This window comes from Ambystoma mexicanum, chromosome 13, assembly GCF_040938575.1.
Source record: "Ambystoma mexicanum isolate Mex_15411 chromosome 13, UKY_AmexF1_1, whole genome shotgun sequence".
Lineage (NCBI taxonomy): Eukaryota > Metazoa > Chordata > Amphibia > Caudata > Ambystomatidae > Ambystoma > Ambystoma mexicanum.
The window spans coordinates 652,813,435-652,825,181 of NC_090938.1; positions in this window are offsets into that span (position 1 = coordinate 652,813,435).

Here is an 11,747-nt window from a genome sequence, read left to right on the forward strand (position 1 = left end):
GCAAAATCCCTTATGTCCCCCCTCCTGCCATATATCGCCCATGGTTGCTATAAATATACGTAATATACTGGCCCATATATAACCCAGTTTCTTCAACCAATATCGCAAAATCCCTTATGTCCCCCTCCTGCCATATATCGCCCATGGTTGCTATCCCCACCAGTTCCCAGTGTTTCCTGATCATCATCCTCAATTGCTTGTCTTTGCCGGTCAACGCCACTAGTGGTACCTGCGGGGAGCACGGGAATGAATTCACCATCAGCTGACAGGCCCTGCGCCGTATCCTCCACCCTAGTATCATCATCTTTGGGCGCCCTCCCATGTCTGCCTTAGGCAGCCACATCATTTCCTTTAGGAAGTATGGGGCACAGTCCTGTCGGAACAGCCTGGATTCCGAGGTTGACTCCTCAGAGAGCCACCTGGCTACATATTTCAACTGGCTTGCTATATAGTAAATTTTGTAGTTCGGCAATTTTATTCCCCCTTTTTCGTATGAATTTTGCAGCTTCCAAAGGGCTACCCTATTCCTTGTCCCATGCCAAAGCAAGTCCCTGCATATGCTCTCTATCTTGTCAAAGGTCCGCCTTGTTATAAGATACGGGATAGTCCCAAAATAATGCAAGAGTCTCGGTAGGGCCACCATTTTCAACATTGCCCCTCGACCCATCATCGCTAGAGGTAGTTTCACCCAGAACTTCATACAATTTCCAATTTTTCTGATCGCCTCCTCTGTATTATATTGGTGTTCCTCCTCTACCGTATGGTATACGTCTATTCCAAGGTATCGGAACATGCGCATAGCCCATTGTATCTGTAGTACCGGTAGCTGTTCCAGCGGGGTCCCTTTGTACCTGCTGAGTGGAAATATGCTAGATTATTGGGGGTTCATGGCTATACCATACAGCTTTGCATATCTCTCCAGCACTTCCAGAATGTACTGGAGGTTTTCTTCTGGGTGCCTTAAGTACAGAAGCATGTTATCCGCTTACAGAGAGATAAGAAGCGGTTCCCCTCTTACAGCAATGCCTATCGGGTCATACCGTTGCCTCAGGTATATGGCAAAGCGTTCCAGGGCAAGAATATACAACATAGGAGACCACAGGCATCCTTGCCTAGGACCTCTCTGAAGCTGCCACCTCTCTGATATTACCAACCCTGTTTAAACTCTAGCCAACGGAGTGCTATATAGCATTTTAGCCCACCGTAAGTACCCAGGCCCTATCCCATAACCCACCAGGGCCGCCATGAGCCACGGCCATTTGACCGAATCAAAGGCCTTTATTGCATCTAGCAATACAATTGCCAGTTCGCCTTCATCCTCATTTGCATATTCAACAACTCAGTGAAGTCGCCTGAGATTGTTGGATATGTTCCTGTTCGGGACATAGCCGGTCTGGCCGGGATGTATTAATTTAGCAATAACCCTATTCATTCTCTTTGCCAATACAGCCGTCAATATTTTGCTGTCTTGGTTAAGCATTTGACAGGGGTCTGTATGATCCACAGTTGTGTCCGGGCTTATTAGGTTTGGGCAGTGGTATTATTGTCGCTTCTCTGAGGGACTCTGGCAGCCTACCCACTTCATATGCTTCATTCAACATTTCAAAAAGCGGAGGGAGCAGTTCATCTTTATATCTTTTATAAAATTCGCTTGGGAGTCCATCAGTTCCTGGGGTCTTACTAGTAGGCAACTGTCGCACTACTTCTTCCAACTCCTCTAAGATAATCGGGGCATCCAGCTCCTCCCACTTTTCAGCACTAATCTGCGGCAGTCCTCTATCTTCTAGTGTTTCAGCTATTTCTGTGCAGTCACTGTCCTCATCATTTCCATACAGTAGTCGATAATACTCCACAAATTCTTGGTTAACTCCCTCTTTGGTGTCCACTAAGCTCCTATCCTCCCTCGTTATTGTCCTGATTGTGGGCCTGGGGGTCTCACTTTTATATAGCCATGCCATGACCCTCCCTGGTTTATCCCCTCCCCCATGCTGTCTCTCCACATACTTCTTATAATTAAGATTGCACAATCTCTCCCAGTGCCCCTCGCATTTCTGCTGCAGCTTAAGTATTCTTTCATTGTCTTCCCTGGTGTTTCCTCCTTCCCTTAGTGCCCTTTCTAGTTCCCTCTCCGTATCTTGCAGTTCAGCCTGGATCCCTCCTTGTAGCCCTTTGGACTTAGCTATAGCTACTCCCCTCATCACCACTTTAAAGGCCTCCCAAAGCATGCCTGCTGTCTTAACACTGCCAGTGTTTATCTCAAAATAGTTTACTATTTCCTCCCTCATATCCTCCCGGAAGAGGGTGTCTTTTAGCGCCTCTGCTCTGAGGCGCCATGTCGGGATCTTTGCCCTCGGGGGGGCGGTATTGCCATCTCAGGATTAGTGGTGAGTGGTCAGAGAGGACCCTCGCTTTATATTCTGTTTCCGTTATCTCACTCCTTAAATCTTGCTTGGCAAACATATAATCCAATCTGGTGTGCAGATTTTGGGAAAGTTGAGTAGTGCGAATACTGCCTCTCCTGGGGGTGATGTGCCCTCCATACATCCTCAAACCCAAAATCCTCTAACAGCATATGCAGCGCTCTGGCGGCTGGGGTGGGTTTGTCCATTTTTCCATCTGATCTGTCTACCATAGGGTTTAACACACAGTTGAAGTCTCCTCCCCAGATCACCGCCCCTCCCAAGCATGTACTAAGTTTGTTGCATGAGCTTCTGAAATATGCCGCCGTGTTTTGATTGGGGGCATACATGTTTATAATGCTTATCTCCCTGTTTTCCACCAGTCCTCTCATCATGACCATTTTCCCGTCTGCCTCCACCACGGACTGTAACAGTTGGAACGGAACATGTGGCGCCACCCAACTGATCACTACCCTGGCATAGGCCGAATCTGATGTCCCCGCCACAGTCCCCCTCCATTTTTTCCGGATCATCTCCATCTTGTCTTGTGTGAGATGGGTCTCCTGCAGCAGGGCTATATCTACTTTTTGTCTCCGTAGGTATAACATGACCTTGTTCCTCTTTTAGATAACTATTGAGCCCTCTGACGTTCCAAGTAATTATTTTAAGATCCCCCATGGCATATCAGAGTCTCTCTTCTTCCCCCACAAGTGCAGTCCATGACCAGATACATCCCCATTCTATGCAGGTTTGTTTCCCAACAGAAACTTCCCCAAACAACAAACCCCCAAACATCCCCATCTCCCTCCCTCCCGCCTCCTATCCCTGCCCCAACTCACTCCCCTCCATTTCCTCCTGCCCCATCACCCTACCCAACTGTCGCCCAGCTCCATTCCTGGATCTAAGGCACCCCGGCATCTAGCCTTTTTCTGGAAATTGCCTTTACTCACGGCTCAGCAGGGTGAGGTCGCCCTAATGGCGGCCCTACTACTCTAACTATTGGGGGTAGGTCGTCTCCATCCTACCGCTCCCATTTGCTTCTATGTAAGCGCGCTTGGTGCTACCAATTTTCCTTCACATTTAATATTCTAGTTCAACAAGTCCAAATGTCTCTTATTTGCGGTTTTCAATGTAATCTGTCCCCGCCCTTATTACTCATTCTCGCATTCTACATAACATGTCCCCCTCACTTATCATGATTCTCGTGGTCTTTCTGCTCGCCTTGGTCTGGGAAACCCTGCATATCCAGCCATGCCGCCGCGTCCTCCGGGGTATCGAAAAAGCACGCTTACTCTTGTGCAGGACCTTGAGCTTCGCAGGATATAAAAGCATGTACTTGATTCCAGCCATACGCATTCCCCTTTTGATCGCCACATAGCTATAACGTTGTCTCTGTACCAACATGGTATAGTCAGGATATGCCGTAATGGTTGAAGATGCCCTTTTGATCGTTCCACCCTTGCAAAAGTACTCCAGGATCTTCTCTCTATCTTTATAGTTCAGGATCTTTGCTATTATCGCCAGAGGGGGGGTCCAGGTTGAGGTTTCCTCATTGGGGCCCTGTGCGCCTGTTCGACAGCAAACCCTTGGGAAAGTTTGTCAGCTCCTATTTCTTGTAGGATCAAACTCTCCACGTAGTCCGTAGTATAGGACCCTTGATCATGTGATCATGTTGACCCCCCCTGACCTTCCTCTCACTCCGGTAGGCCGACCACACGAATGTTGCTCCGTCTCGCTCTCCCTTCAGCCTCCTCCATACGGTTCTCCAAGTTGGCGACTTGTTGCTTCAGAACGTGGACTTCCTTTACGTTACTCGTGCTGGTTTCCGTATTGGTTTTCACCGTACTTTCCAGGCCGCTTGTTCTTTCAGCCAGTGCTCTCACATCCTGTAGCAACAGGTTAACTTCTAGCCCAACCGCATCTATTTTGGTTTCCAAAGCAGTTCTTAGGTCCAGCATCACTGTACCCCACGAGGCCTTCAACTCTTTAATGGCTGGTAGAATCAGATGATCGTCTTTCGTCTGGGATATTTCTGCAGGCGCGGCTGCTGCGCCCTGTACCGGGGTGGTCGGAGTCTGTTGCGGTTTGGCAAAAATGTCCATAGTGGGTTGCTTACTTTTGGTCTTGCTTCCTCTCACCGACATTGTGCAGTCCTGCCTTTGTGCCGAGGCCCAGCTTTTCTGCAACGTGCGGGCCCTGCTTCCCCGTTCCTCCTTCTCTGTAGTTACAGCACACTGTTACTGCGTGTCTTTGTGCCTTTTCCAGTCCGCTTCTTGGGGGCTACCCCTCTCGCTCCAGTAGGCAATCCATTTCAATTCACGCGCGCCGTGAGCGGCTCGCGCGCTGTGTCACAGACCGCTTCCAGCTAACCCGTTCTGTAGTGCCAGTACTGTGCTCTTAGCTGCAGTTACTTCCCGCTTCGCTTTCCACCCGCTGCACTCTCCTTGCAGACCACCCTTTGGGCTGTTGGGCCTACCTCGACCTTTGTTCTAGCGTGCCGGCCATTTTGTCTGGGGTGTTGCACCGTGGCCACAAACTTTCAATTGATCTTGCCAGTTTTCCTGCAGTCATTGAGGACTCAGCTCTTCAGCAAACTTGCCCCTCGCCTTTACACATCCAATAGTGTCTTTTTGTGGATGAACATGCCTTTTTTAGTTCATTTTCATGCAGAATCATATCGGATCGTCAGGAGCAGCTCGGAAGACACGTCCTACTCCATGGCTCTCTAGCCACGCCCCAGTAAATATTTGTCATTGATGACGTTAACCTGCGTATTACTAACGTCATCCTACGTGACAAACTACAAAAACCTAATGGTGAGTGTGATATGTTCTACAAGGAACATCTAGGTATATCATCCATACTCTTCTAGGTAGTGAAGTAAAGTAATAGGTTTCTGAACACCAGGTGGTGCAACTAAGCCCTTCCCCAAAATGTGTCACTATGAATGTCACTAAATATACGACGTCTAATTGGTTATACAACTATAGGACCCTTGATCATGTGGTCGTCTATCATTGGTTACTTTCCAACCTCTGTCAGTACCCTCCCCAGCCTACATTAGCAGCGTGCAGGCTGAGCGTCCAGGTGCAGCTAAGCTAGTCCTAATCATAGCTTCCCACCAATTAACATGACCATCCATCATCACCTCAGTGGTTAACTGTCAATTAGGGCTTTGAACTCAGCCTTAGAAATGTCTCTTGCTACTGAAGAATGCAGGGGAGTCCAGGCACACGCTGCCCTTGTGTGTAGGTGTGACCATCATGCTCGTCCGATTTCTTCTCCCCTCTTGACTAAAAGACCATGAAATCGAGCTTTCAGTATATTAAACACTATTTTCTAATAGACCTCTGACGTCTTCTTGTTTCCGTCCATGTCTTCTGAACAGGAGCTTTGTTCTTTCACACGTTTTGTATCCAATGTCAGCTCACCCCAGCCTGATATGGCCTTGGCTTCTTGGCTCATCCAATTTTGCCTTTTCTGAGTTTTCTCTTGTAATTCACTTGTTTTCTGACTGCAACAAATGAAAAAGCTCGGTCTTCCTTCTTTTGCCCAGCACTGCTATTATACGTAGTGGGAACATCCATCCTTTACTGACTCCAATATATATATATATATATATGTACATGTTGACGCATGACGCACTCTATTCACTATAAAGCTAGCCTTTTTAGAATACTTTATCTACTTGCATTTCTTTGCATATTTACACGTGTAAAATAGTTTGATATCTTCATTATTTGTTTGGCATGTGTTTCTTCATCATGATCCCAAGATGCCCTTGGTCTCGATACTTTCTTGATGCCTTATAGACTTGCTTACATTCTTTTGTCTCTGCATTTCTTCTCTACTAGTCATCTTCATATTCGTATGATATCATCGTTTCTCTTCGTTATTCAATTTGTCTTCTTTTTTTCTGGACTATCACTCGGACAGCCATCACACTGTCTCCTATGTGGGTATGGCTGCTTTAATGGGAAACTTGCCTCCAAAATTCTTCTCGGTATCTGTATTTCAAATGGCTTTGTACGTGTGTGTCATATTCTGGTGTCCAGCAGATAGGCAATATAGGCGAACCGATTGAGGTGGGGGTACTTAGCTCCTTCTCTACACTACAACAACATACAAACAACACATAACCTTGCACAAGAGAACATGGGAATCGCACCAACCCGAAAATCACACCTTAGCTCAGTGCACAGTGCAAACCGAACTGAAGCTGTCAACTGGACATCACAATTCTCACTTTATCTATTCCCGCTATACCCTGCTAACCCCCTGAGACGCCCACCTCTTTTTTTTCAGGCTGCCTCCTTTCCAGATCCACCAAAGCGCCAGGAGAGCACTCCTGTGGTGACAGTGCGCAGTACAAGTACCCTTTAACATTAACATTAACCCTACAGTTTATATATATGAGAAGTGCTGGAGAAATGTATTTTAATGTTTGATCCCATGGGGAGGGGGGGATGCAGATGTGGGGGGGGGGGGGGTTGAATGGGCTTCTAGTCCTACTTTTATGTTTTTGGCCTGGCCCGGTTTTTTATTTTCCAAATTTGCTCACCCTAAGTATTGTGCCCCTGCCACGGGTAACCAGACCTGAATCTGCAGGGAAGAATAGCGTGAGATGGGTAGCAGTCAGAGAGATGGAACACAGGAAAGGAGTTTGCAGACGCAGGAACGGAGACAGGCAGGGTTAATAGCAGACTACATTGCAGTGGTCTTCAGGAGTGGACTCTGAACCAAAAGAGGCCCTGGAAATAATGTTCAAAGTGGCCCCATATTACACATTTTCAGCAAGCCCAACCCTTTTCCTATGAAAAAATGCAGAAATACCACGCGAAAGAGGCCCAGAGGCCTACCGGGAAATGTCCAGAGTTCCCTACAGGCCAGTCGACCCCTGGTGGTCTGGTACTCTTTACCACCAAAGTACCTGCTCAGATCCGGCAGCACACAGAATGTGTTTTCAAAAGTCCACTGCTTGCGTTTCAGGGGAATCATGAATGTTAATGAGACCCACGCGGCTGGGGCAGGTGATGTGAGTGTCTTTGTATGAAGCGGGCCTGCATTGGAGGTGTGTCTGTACTGGCAGGCACAGGAAGTTGGAATGGCTTCACAGGAAGTATGTTATTGAAGGAGGCGGGAGTTGGGGGCGAGGGGGGAAGTGTTGCTCCCCGATATGATTTCCCTACAGATAAAAAAGATAAATGTCAATACTGGCCTTGCCCAGTAGATGTCACTATCATCACCAGTTCGGTACATGTGGGATTCGAATGTTTGGTCTGTTGTACAGTAAAAGTAGATCTCACATTGCTTGATTTTATAAACAGATTGTTATGTTGAAATCATGCCCTTATAATGACAAGGGTAACATTAATACTTAGTAAACATGGATTTCCTTCAAAAGAAACTGGAACCTGCACTCATCTTTTTAATTTGATTTCTTGTTTAAATTTGAATATTTTAATGTTAGTTGATTATTTGACGGCTGATTCATTATATTATTTTGTAACAATGGCCCTTTCATGGAAGATATGAAAACGTAGTGTCTGTTGGGCCTGCTAGTTTCATAGCCCACACGTCTTCTAAAGGTTCCTTAGCTACTTGCCATTCTTAGGCCCCAACAGACACTTTTCAGACCCCGCCCTCAAAAACATTTTAATGGCCCGTTAGTGCCCCAGTTTCGATGTATTATCCCACTTAATGCACTGGAAGCATGCCGGGTAGAAAAACGGTTTCATTGGAGGGTTTAGGCTCTGATGGGTTATGTAACTCACTAAGTGTGTAGTAGGAGAGATCAAGATTTGTCATTCCAGCAGTGCAAACAGCAGATGTGGTTTAATAAACATGGCCCTTAGAACATTTGTGTGGCCTACGACACACTGAGGCCAAGAGCAGTGTTTCATTGGGTGGGGGGGGATAGAGAGTACACAATGAGTGTGATGAATCAACTTCCGGGGCACCAGTGGTGCAGGGATGAATATCGGTTTCTAAACCATCACTCTGCCCCCCACCTCTAGTACACCAGAGGGATTGAACAGATTGGAAAGACAAGTAAATTATAAACCTCCTTGTCCAATTTTGGTAACGTGGACGGAATGGCAGGCTTATCACTGCACGGTCGTCGATCGTTGGTTAGTTGCAACACAGCAAAAATACAATTATTACCCAATGATAAAAGGGACTGTCCAGTCAAGGTTGTATACACATATCTACCTTATTATTATTATTATTACAACAGACAGTTATAGCACACTACAATCTACAACCCACCCTGTAAAGGAACACAGAGGACAGACAGTTTCACAAAGGAAAGGGATGTACTCTGGATACTGACAGGAAGGTAGTCAGTAAAGCAATCAGTATTAATTGTTCAAGCTAATTTGGTTTTAGCACCAAGGGAGCAAGGGGTCATAAATGTCACTAGGGGCCTTCGGAGAAGGACCAGGAGGACAGAACCACAATGTACCTGGTGCTCGAGATGATCTTGATGCTCGACAGCGGCGAATTGGTTCCAGGATGCTTTGCAGCTCCTGCGACAGAGTTCAAGGCGGGAGATAGCTGCGGGTATCAGGCGGCAGGCAGTTTGGCAAGTGAGGCTAGACAGACTGCGGGCTGCCTTTCACGGTGGCTCAAGATCAAGAATCGTTGTCTCTGTGATGGTTGACGGATCTGGAACACTGGTCGAGGTATCTCGGACGGCTTTAGTGACTGCAGCATGACAACAGTTAGTGGTGCAGCCGGTCGCAGTTCAAGGGCTCAACTGTCTCAAAAATGTCCTTAAAAGATGGGCGTTGGTTTATGCTTGTTGTGGCACTCCTCCTAGCTTCTTTGCAGGGATCATGATATCCTGTAAGGCAGGCGGCCCAAAGCTGAGGAGAGTGTTTGCATGCAACGGCCTTGTCCTTTGTTCAGAGACACTCTGGCACTTCCCACTTAGGACGCTTGCTGGCAGAACCTAGCAGGGCACACTGTGTGCTGACTGGGTACCGGTTCTGGAGCTGCAGGATGGGTCCTCTGAGTCCGGTATCTCCCTCTGTTCCCTGTGAGATGTTTAGAGGCGGGATCTTGCTTCCCTCATGGAAATCCTGGCCATCCTTCACTTGCGGAAGCTGTAAGGCAGACTGTACCTTCAGCCAGGGTCCAAATGAGTCCTTCTTACTCCTTTCGAAGTCGTCAGATGATCTGCCAAAGAGGGGCTCAGCCCTCTTTTAAAGCCAAATGGGCCCCAGTGATTGATGCAGGCGAAGCCTACCTTAAGGAACCAATCCTGGATCCCCACCAACAATCTTCTATTATGCGTGAGGTCATAACCAGGGTGCTTTGCAACAAGAAAGGTAAGGAGTGACAACATGCACTACTAAGTCCCACCCATCTTCCTGTCTGTTGTGGATCAAAGTGTCTCTCTGGTTAATTGAGCTCTCTGTGGCTCCTGATCAAAGCGCAGGTCTCCCTTGAAGTTTGGGGCGAGAACAGACTTTCTATCTCCATCAATTCACATACTTCTTCCCTCTGAAAGGGGCTCTCCCTGCAGGGGTTGCCTACTGTAAACAGTTGTCCCAGACATGCCATTCGCTGCCCTTCATACAGTGGGGTGGCAGCTAGCTTCAAGTTGACACATTGCATATCAAAGAGGTGTTGGGGTTTTCTGTCCCCTTTTGTCAGTTCTGCGATCAGGCCTATCACAGGCCTGTTTCAATTAACTCTCATCAGTATGCGCTGCCACCAGCAGAAGTTGGACAATAGAGAGGGCGGATCCATGGAGCTTTTGATATTTTAATTAGGCTGGCCATGGCTGGAAGAAGGTGCTGCCTTCCCCCTTCCTGAGATGCTTTGATGTACCTATGGCTGTCACATTTCAGCTAAGTGTGACAGAGAGGAATGTGTCTGTAGGCTGTGTCCTCCCAGAGTACACATGACTATGTGCTTGTTGTGCAGTGAGCAGAGGAAAATGTGTGTGGATTAGCCCCACACATTTTTTGAGGTTGATCTCCCATCATTAATTTTCATTATGAAACTTCAAAAATAAAAAGGCGAGTGCACACTCCCTGTGTGGATGGTCGAATTCCTCACAACGAGATTGGGGGTTGACCTGGAAAGGTCATCCAAAGAAAACCTGTGTCCCAGATGGGTATGACAGACATTGTTGTAGGTGTCAGGGCTTCAAGTTTGCAATCAGGATTGTGTAACAGGGTCAGTAGGTAGAGAGAGGATCAAAGGGATTTGGGGTGGGCATGTCGTGCTCAGGTTTGTGATATCTCTGATTATGAAAGAATCATCGGAATAGTCCAAGCAGAGTATGGATAATGGAGTCAATCAACTGCATCACTCATCAACTGCATCACTCATCAACTGCAATTCACTGCATCACCTGCAATCAGGTTGCATGTTCACTACATGCTTGGATTTTGGGATTTCCCCTATATGATCCGTTCTACCTATTTCAGGTGATATAGATCTCTTCCGACAAATATTGCTGAATCCGACTCAAAGTTTCAGACAGGCCGTCTGTTAACTCCTTACTGCACCTTCGCTGTTTGTTCTTGGTAGCCATGAACATGCAGCCTGATTGCAGGTGACAATAGCAAAACAAAAGAGTCATCACCTCTTTGTTTTTGCTTTGTCACCCCGAGTGGGACGGGTATGCCCAGACGTGGGTCCCGTGCCTGCTGGGCCTAGAGACCCAAGCTACTCCTCACTGATGAGCCCCAACAAGGGCGAAACATGTTTGAGGATGTTTGTGGTCTCGTGCAGAAGGGATGTGGCCTAGCAGTTCGGGCTGGACTGCCCCTTTTGGGGTGGGGCCAAGCCTGATTTGCATATGGTCTTTCCCCTTCTGTAATGGCTTGGCAGGCGAAGAACAGAGGTCTGGAGGGTTGCCCAGAGCATTGGCAGTAGTTAAGATTCATTCTAATCCTTCCAGCCATTACCTCTTTGTTTCTGACTGCAGGTGATACAGTGAATTCTACTTTACATTGTCCTAGTTTTGCGTGATCAATACACTTTCTACAAGGACAACTCAGTCCATTCTAAAGGACAAAGATTTGCAATTAAAGGAAACTTGCCTTGAAAACGACCAAAGGGTTGAAACACGTGTTGGCTGTGTGCTTTTCTGATTAAAATCTTCACATCAGTCAGGTGATTGACTCCGTTATCCATACTCTTCTTGGACTATTCCGATGATTCTTTCATAATTAGAGATATCACAAACCTGGGCGCGACTCGCCCCTCCCAAATCCCTTTGATCCTCTCTGTACCTCTTGCAAACCCCGGGGGGGGGGGGTGGTTGGGGATCAGGGTGATCTCTGCCTGCTTAATATAGTATCAATAACGGTTCTAATCCTAAAGTGG